Here is a 27014-nt window from a genome sequence, read left to right as displayed (position 1 = left end):
TAGTGGTTCCACAGTGCTAGACGGGTTATGCTGTAAAGATCAACTATTGCTTCAGGAAGGAGAAAATTGATAGATTCATTAATTCACAAAGAAAACTAAAAATCCTCCTAAATAGTCCAAGAGAGGGCTAAAATCATTACTTCTAAAGCAAAATACCTCAAAACAATTATTCACAACCCCATCAATTATTTGATATATTTTAAAGCATAACTCATATAGCACTCTAGTAGGTCTCCAGAAGCTTAAGCCATGCAAAATCTCTTCCATATTTTAAAAGAAAAAAAAAAGACAACATGCCATCAAAAATGAAATTTAATATAGATACAAAAAGAAAAAATGCACTAGAAATAACATGATATTTTAGGAAATTATTACATGACAAGAGCCAATATTATCTTGTTCAGGAAATCCTTATGCTAATTTGACTCCAGGGAAATTCGTGATGAGAAAGACATTCCAGACACTTGGCCTGAATAGAATCATCCAATCTCTAAGGTTTCCAGAATAAAGGTTCTTCCATGTTTTTTAACGATAACACATCTAAGAATTAAAGCATCTAAGTCACCATTCCAATTCCAAATCTTGATTTTCATGGCTGCTTGAAAAGGGCCACTGCACAGACGGTGGGTTAGGCAAAGACCTCTGATTCTAGCCCAATCTCTCTTCTGCCAATGTCCTTTCAGAAAGAAGTTCTGTAGGTGGCATAGCTATGGAAATATACCTCTTATCATGTAAAGGCACGGAACCTGACACTAAGAAATCTGACAATTTCTAACCTTATAATTCTGTGTCAGGTGAAAGAGCTGAAATGCCCCAGGCTAGAACAAAGCATGGCCAAGAATGTTTTGCTAATGTTGGGCCCCAGGTGCAAGACAATCTTTATATATATATGCATTTATGTATGTATGTATGTATGTATAAATATAAATAGATGAAAGAAGATTAAAACTATTTGTTTGTGTGTTTTAATAGAGAAATATTTCTTCAGTGTTTCTCTTGCCAATAAGGGCACTGAGACTTGTAAATAGAATGAAAAGTCACCAAGATGAATAGGGCTTTGTGGAGTTCAGGATCACTAGATGTAGCACCCATTGCAACTGTTTAAGAACATCTCTGACAAAAAGCTAATGTCTGTAATGGTTTACAAAAAGTATTACTTATTTACTCTCTGATTATGTGCATTCAAAGATAGAATGTGGCCATTATTCACACATACCAAGTCCAGAGCAACAATATCCTTCCTTCCAAGCAAAAAGAAATTGGAGAAAAACCTTTTGAGTTTCACAGCTCTAGTCTTTCATATACATATTTAACTCCTACTATTTAATAACATAACAGCACTGAAAAGTTTGGCAGGTGGGCTTTAATTGTTCACAAATGCAAGGTAATGCACACTGAAAGGAGATATAATATTAAGAGTTCATACACACTATAAGGCTATAAAGTAACCAGAGGCATACAGAAAAGAACCCTGTCATCACTATCAATAGTACAGTGAAAACTTCTACTCATTACTCACTTTGGCTAAAGAAAGAAATGTTAGGTGGTATACAAAGAAAGATAAAATATCCTCAACATATTAGCACATACAGTAGCTTGCCTTTTTATATATATATTTTTATGTGGAATACCGCATTTAGTTCTGGTCATGCATGTGAGAGACTGGATTATTACATAGTGTTGGAACAACTCCACTGGGGGGAAAGGGAGGCAGGGAGAGGGACAGGTGGAATTTCACGGAGGTGGGGTAAGATCTTGTCCCACATAGCAGCCCCTGCAAGTGTCCTGGGCCAGTCCTGGAGCAGCTGTCAGTCAAAGGCAGCCTGGGAGCACAGCCCATACCACCCCCTGGAGGCCCTGACCCAGCCTCTGATGGGCTGGCACAGTGGGAGCACCACTCCCCACCCCACCCAGAGCCTCGGAGTGCTCAGTGGGCCGGGAGTCCCACCTGGGAGGCATGGCCTCAGGGGGTCAGAGCACATTAAAAAAACCCCAAACATGCTGTCCAATTTCACTTGACACCTGCCACCTGCCCACATGGAAGGTGGACTTGCACAGGACTCTCTGAGATCTAATCTTCTCTTTTTCCCTCTCTTTCTTTAACCCTTTTTCTTCTTTTACTCTCTTTTCTTAATATTTTGGGTAACTTGGGACCAAATGGGTTGGATTTTGCTATGTTAGCTATGGATTTTGTATGTTAGCATGTGCTAAGTCAATGTTTTGTGAAATGCTTTGTTTTAGTTGTAAACCTTAAACTTTTGCCAAGATCTCTTATTTGCTAAAGTTTACCAGTAAAGTACCTCCTGAGAAAATGCATGTGACTTTTCTCCTTTACGCTCTCTCTTAAGTTGTCAAAAGAAAGGCTCTTTGAATATATCCAGAGGGGGGATATTGTTGGAGTTTTGTATACTTTTAAAATAAAACTCCCTTGGTGAGCTCGTAGCTCAGATCTTGGGGTCTTATGATGTGTTTTCAAAAAAACATAAAGAAATAGGAGAAAAAGATTAATAGATGTAAAGACCCTGAGAAAAACATCTAAGTTTTAGGTATCTAGTTTAGAGTTTCTGCCTATGCAATCATATAACTTCCTGGTGAAGCTGGGTGAGAGATAAAGACAAACTGAAGATGTTCAGTGACTGATTTAGTCAGTCTAGATGTTTATTGCTGAATTGAGTGTATAAAGGACCAGTAGGGAATAGACTGGAGAAATCATTGGTCTGATGACAAGTCCTGTATTTTTTCTTGCTTAATATCTCCTATATGTTCTTGACAATTATTAAAATATATTAAACTATTAAAGAAATATTGCTATATTTGGATATGACTTATGAAACTGTTGTTAATCTAAAAATTAATTGTTATTCATCATCAGATTTGTATTTCTAATATAAAATAGTTATCTGCAAGTCTTCGTATTTCTGTCATGCTTTATTAATCTAAATCACAGAAAACTTTCCTCCTTTTTTTAGTAGAATGACACTGACTTTTTTGTCTTATCTCTGTGAAGCTGTTGCAGGCTGTATTTTTTTTCCTGTTGATTCAAAACCTCCTGCTGTTGTAGTCATGACTCAAACCGAAATTTGGAGTCTTCATTTATCCTCTTTCTGAAAGGTCCTAGAGGATTTATCTCCTTTGTAATACAAACTGAATGAGAAAGAAATGAGCATTACCATTACTGCACTGTCTGGTTTTGCTGTTATTGAAACATGAGCATCACCCCATAATGTTCCTAACAAGGCAGTTTATGAGCTGCCTAGAGAGAGAAATATTACTTTCCCTATGGGCTAGAATCACTCCTTCTGGCAAAACAAGGTGAAAAGTGCACTGCCATCCACTAATAAGGCTTGTCAGATGAAGAAAGAAACTAACTCTAGTTCTGTCAGGAAAACAACTTTAATTTATATCTTGGACTCTATATGGAAAGAGTGCCAAAGGGATATCCTGATTCAGAGCACAGTTCTCTTCCCAAGTGTATCCATGCTATTGTTACTTTGAGAGGCAATGCTATCGCTTCTGTAGAAGTAAGGTAGCACCTATTCTACTTTGGAAAGTTTCTTTATGACAAAGAATATAAAGATAAAATATCTTTTATTTTCATCTTTTTCTATATGTATCTGCAAATGTTTCCTGACAGCATGATCTTTTAGTCTTTGCCTACACGTATATATATATACTTGATGTTTCAATCTGTTCTGTGTACTGTGATTAGGATAAGCATGTGTAGAAAAGCAAGGAAAGAGAAGATGATATGAAAGAAGATGGACAGGGGAAGTGTTTGTTTTCATAATCTAACTACAGTTTTACACAATCCCCTCTTGTAGAAGAGTTACATCTTTCTGCAGCTAACGGTGCCTGTTTTCGTTCTTGTTGAAGACAGATTCATCACAACATACAAGATGACCACTGATTTAGAGAAAAATAATCCTAACCTTGAAGGGCTTGCTTTTTGACTCATCCAGGTGGCCAAGAAGGCCAGTGGCATCCTGGCCTGGATCAGGAACAGTGTGGCCAACAGGTCCAAGGAAGTGATTCTTCCCCTGTACTCAGCGCTGGTGAGGCCACACCTGGAGTACTGTGTCCAGTTCTGGGCCCCTCAGCTCAGGAATGATATTGAGGTGCTGGAGCAGGTCCAGAGAAGAGCAACAAGGCTGGTGAAGGGACTAGAGCACCAGTCCTATGAGGAGAGGCTGAGGGAGCTGGGGTTGTTCAGCCTGGAGAAGAGGAGGCTCAGGGGAGACCTCTTCACTCTCTACAACTCCCTGAAACGAGGTTGTAGCCAGGTGGGCATTGGTCTCTTCTCCCAGGCAGCTATCAGTAAGACAAGAGGGCATGGTCTTAAGCTGTACCAGGGGAGGTTTAGGTTAGATATTAGGAAGAAATTCTTTACAGAGAGGGTAATCAGACATTGGAATGGGCTGCCCAGGGAAGTGGTGGATTCTCCATCCCTGGAGGTTTTTAAGAAGAGACTGGATGTAGCACTTAGTACCATGGTCTAGCAACCACAGCAGTAGTGGATCGAGTGTTGGACTTGATGATCTCAGAGGTCTCTTCCAACCTGGCTGATTCTGTGATTCTATGATTCTATGATCCACAAAGACAATATCCCAAATCCTATCAAAAACTAAACTGGTGTCAAATAAACCAGAGAGAATGGAGAACAGAGTAAACTTGTAGCCTGGGATTAAACTGAAAATTCAAATTCATTCTACTTGCGTTACTTTACATTCTACTCTGCATTTCAAAAACCATATCATATTAATGCAAACAACTAAGATCTTTAGCATCAAAAACATCAAAACATTGATTTTATGAGTACTCATTATAGTATTAAATTTTTATATTCACAAATGAAAAACTTACAAGGCAGGCCAGTAAGTTAGTGTTTTTGTTGATTAGATCATAACCAAAATTAAATTATATTAAAAGAGCAGAAATCCTAACACAAGCCTCTATATCTGAGTATGGCTGTGGAGCCAACATTGCTTGCTGTTAGGTGACAATTATTGTCATAATAACTGCAGTACAAGGGAAAAAATTTTTAAGTTCATAAAGCAACTTTCTTCCAACAATTCTGTTTCTTTGTCTCCTTATTATATAGGAACAGACAAAAAGAGACGAAAGATATATTTGACAGTTATATTAAACAGCAAAATTTGTTGTCTTTATGACCATTTCCACTGTAAATCTCTCTCTTGATGTCATGCTACTAGTGACATCAGCACAGAAAAAATGACTTTTTCCTTGCATCATGTCCCTTTTGGCATTTGGGACCACATTTTTTTGTTGTATGCAAATCAGAGGGGAAAGATAAAAATATACTGATAAACAAAATGAAGACCTAATGTGAATCTGCTGATAGTGTAGTTGCTCCCCTTGGCCTGATCCAGAGCTGAAGGAACTGTAACACACAGTGAGAATACCAGTCTTTGACAGTATGTGGAACTGCTTTCCACAGTGTCTCTGTCTGCCCCTGGAAATTTGGAAAATCATACTGGGAAAGGCATAAGCAGTATGACTACAAGATATTAAAAAATCATTTCCTAGAGGGAAATATGTGTATTCCATTCCCTAGAAAACATATTGTTAAAAAATAAAGCAGCTCCAGTGCTCCCATGAATTGATTTGGACCACAGGGTCTCTTTCTTCCATAACATCTCCAGTATATGTAACAGAATACTTGGTTCACAAAGGGCTTGATCCTGAATAGTCAGTGAGGACTCACAGGATTTCATTTCATTTGACGTCATCTACACATGGGGTTTATGGAATACTTATAGCAAAGTTTGTTGTGATTTTTTTTTTAGTTTGAAACTTACCCCTGCCTCTTATTCTTTAAAATATTATAATTTAGGGCTCAGGCTTCCAGCCTGTTTGGAGCTGTGATCTGAATTATCACTCAGAAGAAAAAATAATCTTGTGACCTTCATCCCCTCAATTTCAATGAGCAAATTGAAAATATATATCACTTTTATTTGTTCCTATTACTTCAACATTCTCACCCTTTTCAAAGTAGGCCTTCTGCTGTTGTATATTTTACTTTTCTGAATGTATGCTACAATTATGAACTAATTAGATATTAAAGCCAATTACTAAAAGTACTTTTAAGAGAAACTAATATAAATGTTGTAAATAGGATGTAGGTAATTGCCAGGCAAAGGTAAACTGTTTGATAATTACAAATGCTAAATTGAATATATCTGATGGTCAAACAAAGATCTTAAGCAATGAAATGAGTCAGCTATCTTTTTTTAGGTATATCACCTGACAATTTGCCCCAGCCAATGAAAATGTCCATGTTGTACTTATGATTCATTCAGTAGCTCAATGTTCATTCTATAAAGTGTGAATTCCATAAAGCTTTGTCAAAAGAAAAATATCACATGGTCTCATAATTCCATCAAATATATGCACCAAACATAGACATATTTTCATCTTCTTCAGTAAAAGTGTAATTCATCAAACTCAGAGGATGCATCATGGAGTTGCCATATCAAACCTTATGAATATGGGCCAGTGGCTTGCTTATTGTCTTCAGACACTGAGTCATTTTTTTTTATTTCACAAATCTGTAAACCAGAAACTAGTTTTTAATCTCTGTATTTTTATAATATATTCCTAAAATCAAGGTTTCTGCTTGCAGATAGAATCATCATATCTCAGATCACAAAAATAATAAATATTTATCAGAGAGAGGCATGTTAAGGAGAGGGGCAGAAGGCTACCACAGCTCCAAAGGATGCTGGATTAGAACTCCCCACAACTCCTCCAGAAAGACAAAAGAAGTCAGCAAGGTATAAAGACTAGCGCTTAATTATACATGCTTTTAATGGCTTAGGATGAAAAAAAATAGGAAACATGAGTCGTCAGTACCCTCATTTCTCCAAAATTTCACTTTAAGAGAAAAGTGTAAATAGGATTCTAAGCATAAATATATATATACATATGTGTTTCCAAAATGAAACCCTGATAGATAAGTGTTACGGAACTGAAGGTGCTATACACAGTTTCCATCCTCAAAATAGCAAACTAAAGTTTAGATGCTCCTCTGTGCAAGATATACTGAACCTGCAGCTCCTGCATGTGAGAAAAGGTCCTCATCTGCTAGTTCACAGACAGTCAGGAATGAGAGATTCCTGGCCCAGATGGGGAGGAGAGGGAGCTCAGACTATTGGAGAACTCTCAAGCAGAGAAATCATTATGGGTACTTTTGGCCTTATAAAGCTAGTAAAAATTTTACTTGGCTCCATTGTCACAGCAATGTGAAATGCATACTTATTATTAGAAGAATATTAATTTCTAAGGCATATCCTAGGCAAATGAGTGGCCCAATCATTGAAAAAAAAAAAAACAAAATCAGATGTTATTATCAAAAGATTCAATCATTGTTATACATGAATTTCACAAATATTTTTTAAAAAAAATCAAAAGTAAAAAAATTCTCTAAGGAAGTAGAGAAGAAGGTGGGAGAAGTATCAAAACAGTACCCCACATGTGACAGCTTTAATTCTGAGAGTGGATTTTCTTGAGGAAGCTTTATTTCCTCAGTGGATGTTCCTAGTTTACATATTTGAACACACTGTGTATCTGCTCAATGAAAAGAAAGACTATCTTAACATTTCTAAGCAAGGTCAAAATTCAAATTCTCTTTCCGGATCATATTTCCGAGGAAAATATAAATTAGTCTTCAAGATATCCTTGGTACTTCAGGTGCTGAAAATCCAAAGAGCCTTTATGGCTCAGGCCTTACAGGATCTTCCTTCTTCAGCCTCAAGAGACTGACGAAGGGAAGATTAAGGTCTATCTTCAAGCTGGGTGGCATCTTCCTCCTGAATGTTCCAGGCAGAATGAGGTGCAACTGAATATGTGTGTAGACATATATAGAGATTTAGACAATATAGGAGATCCTCTTAAGGGAGTTGGAGGAATTTAGGAATTTATAGTTTAAGAATTTGAAGTAATTTTGGGAACTATAAACCACCATTTAGACTTTCTAGAGGACTGATAAGTTAGGCCAGTTTTAAACTTTAAAACAAAGTTTATTAGATTTTTATTTCTTAACAATGCCTGTTATGCTAAATCATTTCTTAAATTTTATCAAAACTGGTCTTTCTATTCAAGGTGCCTAAGACTCATGACCATCACAATATTAAATAGCCATATTTTGTAACTACTTAAACAAATGGCACCACAATAGTGAAGAATTAGTTAACCTATATGTATTTTTAAAGCAGAAAGGAAATTAGTGAGAAAAATATGTCTTTATAATATTTATATAACTAAGTGCAAAAGAAAAAAAAAGGAAGGCTAAATTAGGAACATTCTGAGTGTGAGAAGGAAAATGACACTTTATCAGCCAGCAACAGTAACTTCAAGAGAAGGGGTACCTTTTGTGCAGCATGCTTAAACAAGGCTACAAGTATCTCATTTTGGTAAAAAACTCCAGCCAATTAGCCCTGATAATGTTTTTATGGATCAATAATTTCTGACAAGAATCATTTCCCCACCTTTACTACCAAAATTTCTGCTACTTATACTAAATACTTTATAAACCAATTTATATTTAACGACTGGATGTGGCACTTACTGCTGTGGTTAGTTGGCAAGGTGGTGTTTGGTCGAAGGATGGACTCAATGATCTAAGAGTTCTTTTCCAACCTTAATATTTCTATGATTACATATATTTGCTATGATCATTGATCTTTAAAGACAGACTAAAATAATTTTATTTTGTTTTCACTTTTTGTTTAATATCAATCCAAATTTTCTACAGTTGAGGCAGTGGAAAGTGAAAATCAATTTATTTTTCGTTGAACTAAAGTAATTGTCTTTAAAGTCATATTCTTGGTATTACATAATTTGGGATTCAAAGACTGCGGGAAAATCTTTGTCTACCAACATGGGACAGTTCAAGTCTTTTTAATTACAAAAGCTTTCCTGCCACTGTTAGATTTAATTAAATCTTCCTTTTTCTCAGTTTAAATCTAGGACCAAATTCAAGCTGACAATGCCTCCTTGGTCTTAACTGGGGAATATTTCATTTGTTGTGAAGTCAAAATCATTAATGAACTACAGCTTAAATAACATTAACTAAAATGAAGGAAAAGATTTATCTACATAGTCCTTTATTTATCTCCAAATTTTCTTGCTTTTCTAATTTTTGTAACATATCACCTCAGTGAATAAGGCAATAATTTAAGGCACATAGACCAAGGAAAGTGCACAAATAATAATTTTTTCCCTTCCAATTTGAAATGTTGACCCACTACAATAAGAGGAAAAGTCCATTTCTGTTTGAAGCTAGAATCTAACTAGAATCTTCAGCTCCTCAGTTTTTTGTAAAACCATGTCTGTATTCCTGAAGGAAACAATTACATACACACAGTTTTTCTTTACAAGAGAAGTAAACTCAGTCTTAATATATCCTGAACAAATACAAGGAAAACTGAGACAGCAAATCATCATCAGAGAGGCCAGAATTATATTCTAACATTCTTACAGCAGATCTTTTTCTTTCTCCAGTTCTTTCTCTGTTTCTTTTATTCATGTGGCCTTTACATCTTCACTAGAAACTACTATTCACCACTGTTATTTCCACTGAGTTTTCAAACCTTACAATTTCTGCCCAGAAACTTCTCAAAAAACTTCAGAACAGTTGGGATGAGTAGCCAATAAAGCTCCTTTACTGTACAAAAATGATGGAGGGTGACTATTTTTTTCTTAAACCATTAGATACAACTGTAAATATCTATTTATATATAAAGTAAACAAAGTCTTACTGATTGTGTCAAGAAAATAGGTGGTGAAAAGGAGATGATAGAGACAACAAAGCAAACTTTTTCAGCATTTTCATTTAAAATATGGTTTAAAAGAATGTCCTGAAATATTCAGAACTGCATCTTTTCAGGTTTCAGTTAATTTGAAGGATAACAGAGGCCCTGAGTTTCATGAGCAGAACAAGTACATGTCTCTATCATGACCAGGTCAACAAGAATCAGCACCGACATGGGCATTTAATTTTCCCATATTCTCTAAAAATTAGGAAAAGACATATGTCCTACAGAAGATTTATACACAGACAGACACGTATACTATTTTTGAAATTTGCTGCATTTTAGAAACAAATAGGACACTGAATAATCAGAATGGCTTTTTATTTTTTCTCCCTGCAATATGCCTAAGGGAAGAACTTGTGATAATGTGGAAAGGAACTTGTGTCATCTCCACAGGAGCATTTGTCTAATAGTATTCATTTACATAGAAATATGTTCCCTAGTAGGAACAATTCAGAAATTCAGCAAACAGCTTGTGATTTCAAGAAACTGTTGACAGTGATAACAATTTGCAGCGGTAAAATACCTTCTGAGTAGTTTAGATTATTATTTGTTTGCATAATTGCAGTACTAAATCATTCCCTACTGTTCTATTTTCTGCAGTGGTCATTTCCTCATATTTAGTCATTCACAGGCAGCCTCTCATTTCATAAGTCACAACTACATTTTCTAAGATGGTTATTATTAGTTGCTGTAAGAATTCAGAACAAATAATTTAACTCTGAAAGTTTATACAAGAGTAGAATATATTTATCATAGAATCATAGAATCAGCCAGGTTGGAAGGGAGCTCTGAGATCATCAAGTCCAACCCTTGATCCACTACTGCTGTGGTTACTAGACCATGGCACTAAGTGCCACATCCAGTCTCATCTTAAAAGCCTCCAGGGACAGAGAATCCACCACTTCCCTGGGCAGCCCATTCCAATGTCTGATTACCCTCTGTAAAGAAATTCTTTCTAATATCTAACCTAAATCTCCCCTGGCACAACTTGAGACCATGCCCTTTTAATCTGCTGATAGTTGCCTGGGAGAAGAGACCAACCCACACCTAGCTACAACCTCCTTTCAGGGAGCTGTAAAGAGTGATGAGGTCTCCCCTGAGCCTCCTCTTCTCCAGGCTGAACAACCCCAGCTCCCTCAGCCTCTCCTCATAGGACTTGTGCTCAAGTCACTTCACCAGCCTAGTTGCTCTTCTCTGGACCTTCTCCAGCACCTCAATATCCTTCCTGAACTGAGGGGCCCAGAACTGGACACAGTACTCCAGGTGTGGCCTCACCAGTGCTGAGTACAGGGGAAAAATCACTTCCTTGGACCTGTTGGCCACACTGTTCCTGATCCAGGCCAGGATACCATTGACCTTGGTCACTTGGGCACACTGCTGGCTCCTGTTCAGCTTTCTGTCAATCCAAACTCCCAGGTCCTTTTCTGCCTGGCTGCTCTCCAGCCACTGTGTCCCCAGTCTGTAGCACTGCAGGGGGTTGTTGTGGCCAAAGTGCAGGACCCAGCACTTGGCCTTGTTGAACCTCATCTCGTTGGAATCAGCCCAACTCTCCAACCTATCCAGGTCCCTCTGCAGAGCCCTCCTGCCTTCCAGCTGATTGACACTCCCCCCCAACTTGGTGTCATCTGCAAATTTGCTGATGATGGACTCAATCTCCTCATCTAAATCATCAGTAAAGATATTAAACATAACTGGGCCCAACACTGATCCCTGGGGAACACCACCAGTGACCAGCCGCCAACTGGATGCAACCTCGTTCCCCACCACTCTCTAGGCCCGGTCCTCCAGCCAGTTCCTAACCCAGCACAGAGGGCCCCTGTCCAAGCCGTGGGCTGCCAGCTTTTTCAGGAGTATGCTGTGGGAGACAGTGTCAAAGGCTTTGCTGAAGTCCAGGTAGACACATTCACAGCCTTCCCCTCATCCACCAGGTGGGTCACCTGATCATAAAAGGAGATTAGGTTGCTCAGACAGAACCTGCCTCTCCTAAACCCGTGTTGGCTGGGTCTGATCTCTCGTCCATCCTGTAGGTGCTGTGGGATTGCACTGAGGATGATTTAGTCTCAGATGGGAAAAATCTTGGAACTTCTTCTCAGTCATTGTACACCTAGAGATTCATCAGCACTGTGATGGTCAACACTACAGTGCACTGACAGACTCAGCTCCAGCAGTGCTGAGACAGCTCCTTCTACAGTGGTAAATCCAAAGCTCATTATTGTCACATGGGATTTAGGCATCTACAAAAGGGCTTCACAGTCAGCTGTACAAAGGGACACCTAAAACAGCCAGAAGAAAATGCTTAAACCATACAACAACTGTTTTGCTCCTGGACCTGGTCACTTGTCTGGAAGCTAGAGTGAAACACTTCCGTGAGAGCTGTGTTCAGAGTAAGGCATCATTTTCCATACCTAAGTTCTTAAACAGTTTAAGTGTGTTTTGTTAATTACAATTGCACTGTTTATTCTCTTCTTCCAGATGACTGTGTTGGTGATTTCATCACGATGATGTGAGTTATATTGCCTTCTAGGAGGGCAGATACCTGGGATTCAATTGTTTTCCCAGTCAGAGAAGATCTAAAAGCACTCTTCCTGGTTTTTTAAAAGACCAAGTTTCCAAGCCATTAAGCTTTATATCCATGTTGGAATTGGGAGCCTGCTATATGATATTGCCAGTGGGAATTTCTATTTGGTCCTGAAAAGCAAAATTCTCTCTTTTCTTCCACAGCTGGAGAGAAAGGAAATGGTTAGTCACCTTTTACAGTTCTTGGGGGTACTAGAAAAGCAGTGAGCACAAAGACCAACAGGTATTTTTTGGGAAGAGAACTCACCACATCTTGGTCCCTGATACATTCTTTCAAATGTTATAGAGATAAAATGTTGAAACTTTAAGAGTAAACCAGCTATCTCCACTACAAAAAAAAAAAAAAAAAAAAAAAAAAAGAGGGTTTTTTTTGCATGATAATAATGAACTGTGATTATTATTGTCCCTATTATAGTTCCAGCAGGCAGTAACATTGAAAAGAGCTTGTTTGACCTTCTTTAAAGAAGAGAACTGCTGAACAAAATGTTTAGGTAAGGAAATACTGAGCAGATTAACAAGACAGTTTGCATAGAAATGAAAATGTAATTTTCCTTATAATTGCCCTAGTGTCTAGACACAGTGCACACATAACCATGAGTTCAGTACATTTGTTTCTACTACATGAAATATGTCTCCAGCTTGTCGAATCAAAATGACCACAAAAATATTAGGGAGTGATAATTACAATTTCTTAAACTCTCTACATATTTCAAGCCTTAAAATACACTTTGTGACACTATCATTATGTCTTGGCATTCTATATCAGACCTATATTAATTATCTTGCTTACTACTGTCTCTATGGTAATAGTTGTACAGCTTGATTTTTCTGTGGGTTTTGAGCCCAAGACACTGTGTTTCACTGGGAAGAGACTTCTCAGTTCTAAAAGCAGTTGGGACACTGCTTCCCTACAGGTATATCTCACCTCCTGGAAAATGAAGTTGCTAATCTTTACCTGCCTCACTGAGGTGTCACAAAGACCCACTAATATTTACACAGTGCTTGGAAAACGTAAAGCACTGTGAGCTACATTGTGACTTGGCCTATACAGCAAAGCTAAGAATCCTCCCATCACTGAATGAGCAACACTGAGAACATGGGCTAGGACAGAGACTGTGTTCAGCACAGATGCTTTCTTGCCAATTTCTGGAGAAAACTGTGGTACCATTTACCGCTTAAATTGTTTAACAGCCTATTTTCAGGAAAGAAAATCTGGGGACTAACTGCGTCATATAAATTCTCCTGTCTCTAGCACAACATTTCAGAAAGATGTGGTAAAAGCAGAAGCAGGGCTAAAAAAAACAATCTTTTTTTTAGAAACAAAACACCACAGAATGATATGAGTTTAATTCTGTAGCACTGAACAATATGCACATCACAACCTTTTTTATTTTGCTCTCGTTAAGAAAAACATGTATGGACATATGTCCAGAGGGGTTTTTGTGGTTTTTTATGTTACTGTGGATAAACATTTGAACTAAAACAGATAAAAAGGAGAATTTTAGCCTTTTTCAAAATTATAGAAGATTCATCCTAATGCTACACAGAAGCAGAGTTTGTGAGATTTTCTTACACTTATTTCATCAGATTCTCTCCACAGGCCCAATCCTGCTTTTACACATGTTGAGTAGCTTTAAATAGATCTTTCTGAAACCAGTATGCAAAACTCTTGGAAGAAATGTCATATTTCATATTCCTATTTCATTAAAAACACTGTATGGAGGAAGAAACATCTTTATAATTTCTAGCCTTAAAAAGAAAGGGAGGGAAGAAAGCTTCTTTTGCTTTTCCCTACAATTTTCATGCCCAAACATATTATTATTAGATTAAAATGACATCAAAGTATAAATATGTTATCTCTAACATATCCGTGAGGTATAGATATCTCATAGAAGCTCATAGCAGGTGAAATCCAAAAAATTGTACCACATGTAAGTAGTTCATGAGGGATTGTAAAAGTGAACATGCTTCACTCAGCTAACAAGGCCACTCACTAAACAGTGACTATCACGTAACACTGATGGTACCTAAAAATACATAATCCTCTACAGCACTGCTCATCAGATAACAGCCTCGAGAATAAAGCATTTCTCCTCCTTCCTCATGGAATCAGTGAATACTGTATGAATACTGTGGAAGTCAACGGTGAATATTTCCATAAATCCTAAGCCAGTCTAGTTTATTCTGATGAGCCATACACTTCTATATCATCAATAATGGCATGAAAATACAGAGCTATTTTTTCTATTTTCTGCAGCACTGTTGGCGTGTGGCATCAAATATTACAAAAAAAACAGGGTTGAATAGAACATTTTATGAATTTCTGTCCCAGTACAAATTACTGAGTGATGACAAAATAGTATTTTATTGCAATCTTCCCTAAACATAATGCAATTATCATACACATGTAACAAGACATGTAACAGGTATATTTGATAAAATTTCAGAAAGTCTGATGACACTGTATGTTATTTCTTGGTATTTATATAAGACTATAATGTAAAATGTAGTATTTCCAAGATATATCTTTTAAAGAAGATTACTTTATATGTGGGAACAAATATTCAAAGACTAACACAGAAAACACCACTTACTAGGAAAGCAGATATATAAAGCTGATATTAAAAGACTGCTTTTATACGTTGTTTGGCTAACTGAGATTGGAATGACCCCAGTGATGACTACTTAGCTCAAAAGATGAGCTCCATCCTCATACTCTTTGTGCTTGTGTATGCTTATTTATAGAACTTTTACTGACTCAAATTAAATATTCTAGGGAACAGAGATATCAGTGCTAACTCTGAAAAGATACTAGACCATTTGACAGATTTTTGTGTCATGTAAAGATAAAGGAATCTCCTTAAAAACACTGAAAATAAACCAAAAACATTTCAAGTATAGGCCAGACCAAAATGCCTTCTTAAGGCATTTGAAGCAATTTTGCAAATAATAAACACTCAAAATGCTTATGGTATTTTGTGTTCCCTCCACTTTATGTTTCACCAAAATAAATGCCCCTGTGCCCATCAAAAATTACCCCCATTTTAGCACTGTAAGAACCATTGCTCTATATGCATATCATATATCAGATCAGCAGACTTACAGAGATGTTATGCTGCTTTAGAATCATTGCATTGCATCAGAGGAAAGGTTTAGTTCCAACTTACTGAATATCTATCTCATCCATTCTGACAAACCAGCCACTTGATTGCTATTGCTTGAGAGCATTGGTCCTATGCATTTTTCAAAAATTGCAAAATTTTTAACTGGACACTATGTGTTACCAGCCTTTAAATGCTGTAGTTATTAGCTTGTGAGGTGTGTATGATTGGGAAACAAATGTACAAAATGCTCTAACTTCAAAAAAAAAAAAGTTTCTCCTCCTCTTTTAGACATTTAGCAATCATTGTCCATTGGGAAAGGTATTTCTTCCAGTTTCTTGAGTTTTGTGCGGTTTGAGAACAAAGCCTTCCCTTCCCATGCATCTAGAGCTCCCTCTAGTGATTCAACAAGCAGAGTGAAACCTCTTCCTGACACCCTTAGTAACCAAAATTAATTGAATACATTCATTTCTAAGCAGCCCACCTCTTCAGAAAATTGAAGTAGTTTAAAATGAGAAGCCCAAATCATTATCAAGGAATATGTATTGATTTCTTATGGCAATAGATTTAATTGGGTAAATGTAGTCAGTCTCAACAGAAGAAAAATATAAGGGAAAAGGCTATACCAATAAAAATTAATGTCGAAAAGTCATCAGATTCATGACAGTTAGCAGAGTGGACCAATATATTTAAAAGCTTTTATTGTTTATTAGTTTGGGGTTTTTATACTTTAAAGGAGACAATCGGGTACTATAATCATTAGCCAACAAAAGGTCAAAATCTCACAGACCTGAAGCACACAACAATGTTCCCAGATATTTTCTATAACATGAAAAACCTTTCTGACTTACTATACCCGTCCTCCCCATTCTTTTCCTCTTAAATCTGTTGGCTTCTTATAGAATCCACATCAGTGCTTGAATAACTAGAAAAGCTGAAATAGCTCCCAGGAGATCCATCGCACTAGGCTTGAAACTCTTGCACAGCCTGCCAGTTCTAATTCACAAACTGGAATTCATGACAATCCTCAACAAATCTCAGAGTCATATAAGCCCTGTTTATTTATTATTGTATTTTATAATATTGAAAAATGCAGCATGATTTTACAAGCAATGAATTAATCACATTCCGGAATTGGGACCTGACCTAACAAATTTTATTCTCTTGATTAATCCTTAGTCATGCCAGGAGTCCCTTTATAGCAATTAAAGGAACAAGCACATGACTGACAGTTGCGTGACCAGGCTCTCTGTTCCAGCTGGAAATGTGGTCCTCTAGGAAGCACTGATTCTTGCAGCTGGGTTGATACTAGCAAAGCTTCTGACAAACATTTTCACGGGGCTTTCCCACACATACAGAAATCTGACCACACATAATTAAGAGGTCTTATCATAAAAATTCCTAGGGAAGAACAACATAGTCAACTTATAGCAGAATGATTTCTGTAAAAAAATTTCAAACTTTCAGAGAAAAATGCTTTTTCAACACATAAAAGGCTTCTTCAATGCAGCACACTCCAAAAAGCCCCTAATAAGTGAAACATTTTTAAAATAAGAAAATAAATATTTTGCTATTGACACCCAAGCCCCAGGCAATTTAACATTAACTTAACTCTAATGGTGCTCTTTCTGCTCATAAATAAATGAAGTCTACTATGACTCCATTCAGTCTTATAACAATTCAGTATAGCCACATAATAGGGATCATTGCTTAACATTGTATAAATAATGTCTAACAAGATATATAGGGTGCTTTAAACTGCACTAGAAGATAATTAGAGGGGAATAACACTGGCTATTCAGTATAGTTGTCTAGCTAACTGATCTAGCTAACTGATCTACAGTTCTCTAGTTGTCTAGCTAACTGATCAACATCCTTGAATGGCCTTTCTTTACTTTTCAACATAATGGTGGCTGAATTATTTAAAATCTTACATAATCCAGTCATATTTCAAAAAGTAAACCTATTTGAGATAAAACACTTTAGAAATAAGAATAGTTCTCCAATATATCAATCTGTGCAAATGACATCCTTGAAAATCTCAGGAAACCATGCAAGGCATACGATGGCTCTGAAGTACGTTTGTCCTTTGGTAGCTTAGCCAATGGTGTATAACCTTTAAGTGGTCATTAGTGATAATACGGCAAGTAGGAAAAGTTCTGGATTCTGGATAAATCCTAACATAAAATACTCTGAGTTTTTGAAAGGATACACTTTGGACATACTGAAGAAGAAGTCTTTGGACATACTGAATAGCATCAGAATGAGAAAACTGTGTTTCAACTAATAGAACACTCGTAGATGCAAAGTAACCTGGTAACCTTGGTTGCTTTCGCAGGGAAACCTGCTCACTGTCACAATGCATCATCAATCATAACATTATGATCATAACAGCACCCCAAACACCACTCAATCCAGGTCTGTGAAGCACAGGACCACCACACAGAGGCCACTCTAGAAGCACCAAGGCAGTCCTGAATTTCCTAAAGTTTCTTTTTGCATGGAAACGATAACTTCTCTTTAAGAATGATCATTAGACTGTGTGCTGCAGAAAAAATTTTTAGTGCTCACAGGCTTTGAGCCTTTCTCAGGAAAGTTAGAGGGAGCTGGTTCATGCCATATACAGAGTGGCAGAAACACTCAGGCTAAAAACTACCTGCTTTAATGAGTCCTTGTGTCAAAGCAGTCTCAGATTTGCCATGAGTTGAACTAAAGGGGCCTCACTCTGGCTGATCTGAAGGGCAGAGTAACACTCAGAACTATATACTCTTGTTTGTTGAGATGCCAAAAGATAATTGTATGGTATCTTGTCCTTTACAGCAGTGCAGAAGTGATTTGTCATGGTTTGGAGCAGATTTCAGGTTTCATAGTTGTATTGTATTATTTATCCTTTCTTTGCATTATTTTTAAAAGCTCCTATGACAATTTGTGCATTTTATTTTAAGTAATCAAAACAAATGTCTTCATAGAATCATAGAATCATAGAATCAGCTGGGTTGGAAGGGACCTTCGAGATCATCAAGTCCAACCCTTGATCTACTACCGCTGTGGTTGCTAGACCATGGCACTAAGTGCCACATCCAATCTTGTCTTAAAAACCTCCAGGGACGGAGAATCCACCACTTCCCTGGGCAGCCCATTCCAATGCCTGATTACCCTCTCTGTAAAGAAATTCTTTCTCATATCCAACCTAAACCTTCCCTGGCACAACTTAAGACCATGCCCTCTTGTCTTGCAGATAGCTGCCTGGGAGAAGAGACCAACCCCCACCTGGCTACAACCTCGTTTCAGGGGGTTGTAGAGAGTGATGAGGTCTCCCCTGAGCCTCCTCTTCTCCAGGCTGAACAACCCCAGCTCCCTCAGCCTCTCCTCATAAGACTTGTGCTTGAGTCCCTTCACCAGTCAACAACAGAATATTGCCTTATAATTGCATTGTACTATAAAATACAGCAAATATGAAAACTACAGGATGACGTAAAATCATTGCTGATAAACTTTGCAATTGACACAAAATTTGGCGGAGCATTAAGTAATGAAGAAGACAAACTACTGCTTCAGAATACTGCATTCCCTAGTTAAATGCTTATAACCTACTGCAAGTTTTAATATGTTTGGCATCAAGACTAGAAGTTTGTAGGTCAGAGACTGCTTATGTGTTAGAATATTGTGACAATAAACTTAGAGACATCACATCACCATTTCAAAGTGACATCTGAATGTAAACAAAAAGAGCTAGGAAGTCCTTTTAAATGGAAAAAAAGAAAAGGAGCATATTCAGGACTGTGCAGGAGGTGGTATGGTCCTGTTCATCCGACTGCATGTTGAAATAACAGATTTCTAGTGTTTATGTTGATCTGGAATTGCAGCACTAGGGTTCTGGGCTTCTGGGATGCTCACCTCCCACATCTATCCTTGCAGACAGAGACCTGATTGCCTGTCACTCACTGTTCCTTCCTTCCTATCCTTCTGTTTGGCTTGTCAGAAAACTTTTCCCCTGCAATATCTTAATTTTCTTCACAAGGAAAGAACAAGCACTTACTTGCTCAGTTTCCAGAAAGGAAACTCCCACATATGAGATGGAGGGGAGAGAAAATACCCCTCTTATCAGCACTGTGCCCAGGATTGTGGTCCAGAGTAAGGTGATCCTGAAACACGAGCACACTCCCGAGAAGACTGCAGAAAACTAAACTGCGACCTGGTGCAGTACACAGCTTTGGAAGCAGCCATTCTCATACAAATTAATAAAGACACAAAAATACAAACTAGAGTTCAAAAGAGAGATGGAAAAATGGCCCAAGCAGGAAACTAACCTTTTAAATGTGAGAATTAAACAACTCAACCAGTTTAACAAGAGACTGTGAAGGCACAGCTAGGTGACTGCACTTGCATACAGAAAGGTTTGCAGGGATGAGATCTTTTTTCCACCTTGCTAAAAAAGTTATATGCAGTCCTGCAGAATACAGCTGAAAGTAAGACTATTTCAATCTTGCAGAAAGAACAATTTGAGAGATGCAAGGCAATTTAACATTGTGACAGTTTTACCAAGAGAAAGTAGGCTCGGTGTGCTTGTACCCTTTAATATGTTTTTCAATCTCTATGTCTGAGATTCATTTGGCTTGTCATAGTGGTCTCCATGGGGTGTATGTGTACACAGATGTTTCTGTTTCTTTCCTGTCCCACAGGAAGAGCCAGATTCCCTGCATCACCTCAGAAAGCTGATAGTATTGGCAGCTGTACATTAACAGCATGCTCAAACCAAGCCCCAGATCTCTTGGCTCTTGTCCCGAAATGGTCAGAAAGACATTTTCTGCCTATGCCTATATGTATTCTCAGGGTAATTTTTACTTTCATCTGAAGTGCCAACAACTGTCCAGCAAAGGGACATTGATAGGAGCCAGAAAGACTCTTTCTATAGATATGTTCCTTCTCTACCACCCCACCACCACCACTCCAAAACAAATCAATCCATTTTCCTATGCTGAGAGTTAACCCCTTCTGCCCTGCCCTGCCCCCCCCCCCCCCCCCCCCCCAGCTCATTTTCCCCATATGCTTTTTCCCAAGATCCAGACCTAAAGAGACTAGAGAACAGAAGGAAACAGTATGGTCACTTGTCCTCTCTGTTTTGGGCCAGTCTGATGCTCAGGTGTATTATTGACTTCACCACCTCTGTGTATTGGTGTCACCCTCGGCATCCCAGCTATTATTTCCTTTCAGTATGTGGCATAGAGTTGTTCATATCTGTCAGTCCAAAACACCACGGAAATTCAGGAGTGCTCTCGGGGAGCTCATGACACATCTTTGGATCATGAACTCAGAACCTGAGTTCAGTCTGAGTTCAAAACTTGCTGATGCTGCTCAGCTGGATATGAGTAAGCATTAGAAAGGTCTTCGTGATCTTATAGTATTCATTATTTGTCAGAAGATATTTGGGATTAGTAGTGTCCCTTTGGAATAATACAGTGTTTCTTCTCCATTAAAAGGGTCCCTGAGGAAAAGCATATCAGCAAGTGTTGCCAGTTCTGCTCCATCCTCTAGTTTGTGGCCCCCTAGAAAGTATGGAGTTTGTGGTTGTAACTTACTTTCCAAGTTGCCAAGTCCCTTTAACATTAGCAAAGCTTCATTGTGACTATTTGCGGATACTTCCCTGCCATGGTGAGCACTATATCCAGAACTTTCACCAAACCTGAATTCAAAATGGGGCAGGGCAAGCATTTCATTTTTCAAATTTCTCGTTTCCTTGTTTCCCAGTATCTGTTTTTATCTAGGCCTATTTCTCTGAAGAATGTGGGAATTCTGCCTCAATTTCTAACCTAACACAGCAAAGATATTTTATGTGAAAATGCACTAGAACAAATTCTAAAAATGATATTTCTCATCAGAATCTGGGTTTCAAATATACCTGTTAACAAAGTAAAGCACTGATCCATGCTTCCCATCTTACACTAAAAAAAGGATTTTTATATAATAAAGGAGGTCTCAGCAAGCTAGCATGTTAACTTCAGCTTAAGCTCAAATGAAGACAGATGCAAACACATATTTATTAGCATTGATTAAGTACTGTGAAAAGTGTGATCTGGCCCTCTGTATACCACCACTGATCATATTGTCTTGTCTCTTATACACCATGATTTTTTTCATTATGATTTATATCCTCTTTGCAACTGGAATGCTCAACGGTGGTCCTCTTTTTAAAAACTAGAATTTGCCAGCTGTTTCAATGAAGTTAACTGTATCAGAGACATTGCAGTTATTTTTTATAATAAATGTGCAGCAAAAAAAATATTATCGGAACACTTGCTATTGGACAAGGGCTCTGAGGACAGCTCGAGCCTCCTTCAAGTTTTAACAACAAAAAATGAACATACTTCAGGAATCACAAATCCATTCTTAAATAGCAGGGAATTAGTTCCCATTTTTCATCTCCCAGAATCCTGCTTTAGCTGAAACTGTTCCTGCACTTTCTGAATATGAAAGTACTAACTTTTCCTTACTTTTTTCCATCATTTTAATGAATAATTAAATCGAAAAGTTAATTGGATAATCATCAAATAGTGATCAAAAAGTCAACAAGCTTATCTGAATGAAAATTTTGAACCTCTAGAGATTCATCTGCAACAAGCATGTCTTCTTTGTTGTTGTTATTGCATAGAAGGAATATCAACAAATAGATCCCTCCCTTAATACAGGCTATGGTGTGTCTTAGTCCCTGGCATTTGACATATCAAATTTTTATATAGGTGATAGGACCAAATACAACCACTTGCACAATGGGGGATCCAGCGTAAATTCTACCATTTCTAAAAATTATTCTATTTCAAACAAAAACTCAGATAAAACATCTGAGGTACATTTTATTTGGGATGGACCAGATGGAATTTCACTTCAGAAGGCCAAGAATCAGAAGAGTTGATGAAGGGAGGAAATAAATATTGCAAAAACCCTATTAGACACTAAAAAATACATAAACCACATACTTTACCTCAATAACAATGTTTTTGTGTTGTGCCCAGTAAATGCGATCAGTTCCTTGAAGCACGAGCCAAGTCATAGTAAAATGGACCAGCAAAATCACCAAGTAATATGAAGTCCCTAAACATATTGCTGTTACACAAGTTGGTGTTAGTTAAAGAGCAATGGTACAAGGAGAAGTACAGAGATTAATGACGGGAAAAAAATGGAAGCAGTTCTTGCATTTACCAATATCAAATGGAAGTGTGATTTATTTCCCAGTGGGTAAGAGCTTAAAAAAAAAAAAGATAAAGAACAAGTCAAAATAAGAAATAAAAAGAAAAGGTAAAGTAGAACTGAAATAAATTTTAAACGTATGAACTCAATAGCTAACAAAATTATGCAGTAGCAAGACTTCTATAACCTCAAAATGATTTATCTTTCTATGGAAAACTATCTTGAAAAGCTGACTTTCCTGACAAGAACAATTTTGCCACTAAATTTAACAAGATGAGCATTTCGCCCTGTAGACGATCTGAGCTTTGAGATTGGATTTGACTGCTCTGAGAACCAAAGCAGCAAATTAGCAACAGGCACATAATCCATGTCTGACAGAATTTTATTGTTTAATTTCCTGTTAAATGCCTGCACTTTGGTAGATTATGACTGCCATTGGAACGGACGTTTAAATTCTCTTATGGTGCACAGGCACCTGACCTAATTCATGCAGAGATTATGGAAAAATCACATTTACAAGCTTTTGCCCAAGATTTTATTTGTAAATTCAGTTAGAAGCATGAAAACTCTATAAGCACTGAAGTATCAAGTTGGTTAAAATGAAGTCATCTACAAACTGCTTGAATCAACTTGTCTGAGCCAAATGGACTTGAGTATTCAACAAGGCAAAACTTTTTCAGCTCAAGCAAAGTCAGATGGCTCATCTGAAACTGCTGGTGAAGGTGATGTGAGCCAACTGATTTAGTCCTGCTGAACTGGGGGCTGGTAGACAAGGATATACAAAAAGTTATTCCACCCCCTCCTTTCCAATGAAAATCCTGAAATTTACTAGAGAACAATCATCCAGGGAATTCTTGAGATGGAGACCACTAGGACCATGATACCCAGTAAGCCTGGGCAAGCCTGTTCCCTTGAACTTGCCCAAAACATGGACAGCACAACTTATTGGGAAAACTAATCTCAGTTTAATCTTTAGTTCTACTGCCAGTTCATTCTAAACATGCCAAATAATATCAGTCAGTGTACTCTTTTTCTTTCACTTTGGTACTTACTGAATAAATTATATGTCACCTTTATATAAATTTCCATTTTATTGATATTTGGATGTATTTTCCCAATCCAAAATCCCTTTCTCTACTCAGCCTCTGTAGAAAAGTTTTTTCATGTTTCTGGTGACTTTTGTGGCCTCTCTTAGTAATTTTTCTAGTTATACTCTATCCCTTTGAGATATGATGAACAGAACTGGAAAAAATGCTTAAGCAACAGGGACATCCTGGATGTACGCAGCTTTGTAGTGCTGCTTTCCGATTTATTCTGTTCTTTTCCAAACAGTACCTAAAAATATGTTTCGATTTTTTATTTATTTTAGTATTAGATATCTCTAAAATAACAGATTGGGATAAAAGAGAAAGAAGATGGTTTTGACAGAACATTTCTCAAGTCTGTGTCAGTAAGTAATAATAGGTTGCAACAAGTAGTCCCTGCCAAAAGCTAAGGTACAATAAAGAATATTAATTAAATAGAACATATGTATAGCTAATACTTGTTGTGATATGCAATTTGCAGATTGAAAAAGGCTTCCAACTTTAATAAGGCAGAAAGTGCTTTAAATAGCAAAGTTAATTTTTGGTTCTGCTGCTAGATAAGCTATCAGTGCTCTGTTTCACTGCACTTGGATATAAGAATTAAGGATGCAGAAGGAAAGGAAGGAGCATTTATCTTGAACCTAGAAGGTGTAAAAACAATTTAGAGGGGATCAACACGAAAATCATGCCTATAGGGAGATGATATTCCCACCTTTTTTAAATGAGTGAAGGGCTGGGATCTGGTGGGGTTAGCTGCTGGGAGGAAACAGGGAAGGGGAATTATTCTTTGAACTCTAAGGTCCCAGATTTTTAATAAAATTTAACAGAATGTTACTAAAATATTTCATTTTATGCAAACTTTTTCCATCTCTTTAATAAATTATCTGACCTAAAGTTCTACTTAATAAATGCTGTCCTTTTTATCATTCAGCCTGCTCAGTGATGTTGCAGTATCTGTAGTGGTATGAACACATCAGATTGTGGGTGACCTGTCTCCTCAGAAACAGAAATTTCAGTGCAGATTTGTGCCTATGGTGGATTTGGGAGAGGTAAGATATATGGATGGGTCATGTCAAACTGCAAAGATCTGTGGGGTAGCATACTTCATGGTGCTGGATTTTAGGATGAGTTTTCCTTTTGTATTTGCTGACCAAAAACCTTTCTGCAAATCCACATTTTCCTCTGCTTTGAAAGCCCTTCACAGACTGTCACCTCAGAGGCAAAGTTCCATTTACAACATACCTGCAATATTCACTGTTGTTAAATCTTTAAATCTTCACTATTTTCCACACATTGCCTTGTTTCTGGGATGAGTATTCTTTAAATAATCACCTTTCCTGCCTTTCTCAAAGCTCTCTTTTGTTTTGATACACACAGGACACCTTATATTGGGTATTACAGTTATTCTTAACTTAGATGAATGGTCTTATTTATGTCAGCACTGTTTCAGCTGTGGTTTTGTATTCATTCAAAGGTATAATGCCTCTGATCTAATGAAGACTTTTACAATGGGAGTGCGCATATGTGAGTACATCCTAGTTCTCTTTCCTTAGAGGAGCAAATAAATTTCTTCAAAAATAATTCTACTCAAAAGTCAAAGTTTAAAATAGGGCAAAATAAATCACACTTCTAAAGAGTCTGTTCATTTCAAGTAACTGTACAGGGAGCCAGAGTCAGAAATCCAGTGATAAGAATCGCATCCCTCAGTCTATTTTCTTGTGAGTGAGCATCTGAAAACAGGAACTATTCTTCTTTTCATCATATATATGCACATGAACACTCACAGGCATCACAGCAGTATCATAACAATAATGGCAGAATGCTATCTTGGGTTTAGATTTTTTTTTTCTTACATTCTTAATAGCTTCCATTCTTATCAGTTTCTGCAGTGTCTAGTATAAACCAACAGGTCCAATTTCATTCTGGTTGCTCTCATAACTAAAATTTCAACATACTTAACTAACAAAAATGCATTTCTTGTAAACTGTTGTATGTTGTAGTTGAAAGCCACTCATACCCTTTGTCACAGCTGTAATCATTGTAATTATGTTGTTAGTGCATTAGTTGGCTTCCATCTGGAGAACACTGTTCTCAATAGATGTCGTATGGTTGAAAGGCACCGCTTAACTATGAATCACTCTTTACTGATGTAATCATTCTTACTTTATGAACACAGATAATATAAAGCTTGTCTGCATGCAGCACTGGCAATCTCATTTTTGGTAGAATATTTTTTACTTTAGAAGAAACATCTTTCCGGAACACTCATTTAATGTCTTTTTTTTTTTTTCACTTATCCAGTACAATTCCATGTAACTATCTCAGCTGAAACAAAGAAACATAAAAATCTCTTACTTGATTTTATCTACTTTTATGGAAAATCTCATGTTCCTTATAGCGACCAGAACCAACATCTTCCTCTTTGACTGCTAAATGCCCAAGGAAATCCTTCTCTTGAAACCCGCAATTACATTGTATTTACAAGGCTGTTCCCCTCTTTCTTAGCACAAAAATCAGAGCTGACATAGTCACAATTCTCTTAATGTTGGGGACTACACTGAGACCTCAACACAGCCTATAATCTGGCCACCAGAGAGAACATCTCTTCCTCACTCTAGGAAAGCAAACCTGTCATCATGAAAAAAGTAAAAGAGATCTGTTGGGATCAGGGTACTGGTAGCATCTTAGTACTTGGAAACTTGTGTCCTGCACTGTTTGAAAATAGCATGAATAACTTTCAACCACTGTGCAAAATCACAGGTGTCTAGAGGTTCCATGGCAAAAAGAAAAGCAAATTGCTAGGTGGGATAGGGAGAGTGGTTACTCCATGTCAAGGGGTAACTACACAGCTAAATGAGATAAACAGTTTTTCCCCATTCATTACATAAGAGAGTGGCCAGTAAAATGTTAGCACATTAGTTTTAGCATCTACCAGCTGAGTCAGTGCTTTTTGGAAGTCTTATACACTCTTCACACATTTTTAAAAAATGCTAGAGAGGAGATAGACATAATGCACAGTTTAACCCTCTGTGATTCTGAGTCTAGGACAGTTGTGAAGTCTTTCTTCTTGCATGTAACTTTAGCTAGCTGACCACAGAGGTGAAATGCAGCCAGACAACCTGCCTACTCTGTTGGATAGCTCTTCCTCCTTATACTTCTTTTCTTGCTTCTTTACTTGCTGCTTCACATCTGAATCAGAGCCACAGATTCTTAGGGGTGGAATCTTGTACTTT

The sequence above is a fragment of the Corapipo altera genome, unplaced genomic scaffold (assembly GCF_003945725.1).
Source record: "Corapipo altera isolate COAL_440 unplaced genomic scaffold, ASM394572v1 1, whole genome shotgun sequence".
Classification (NCBI taxonomy): Eukaryota; Metazoa; Chordata; class Aves; order Passeriformes; family Pipridae; genus Corapipo; species Corapipo altera.
Note: the sequence above shows the minus strand (reverse complement) of the source record.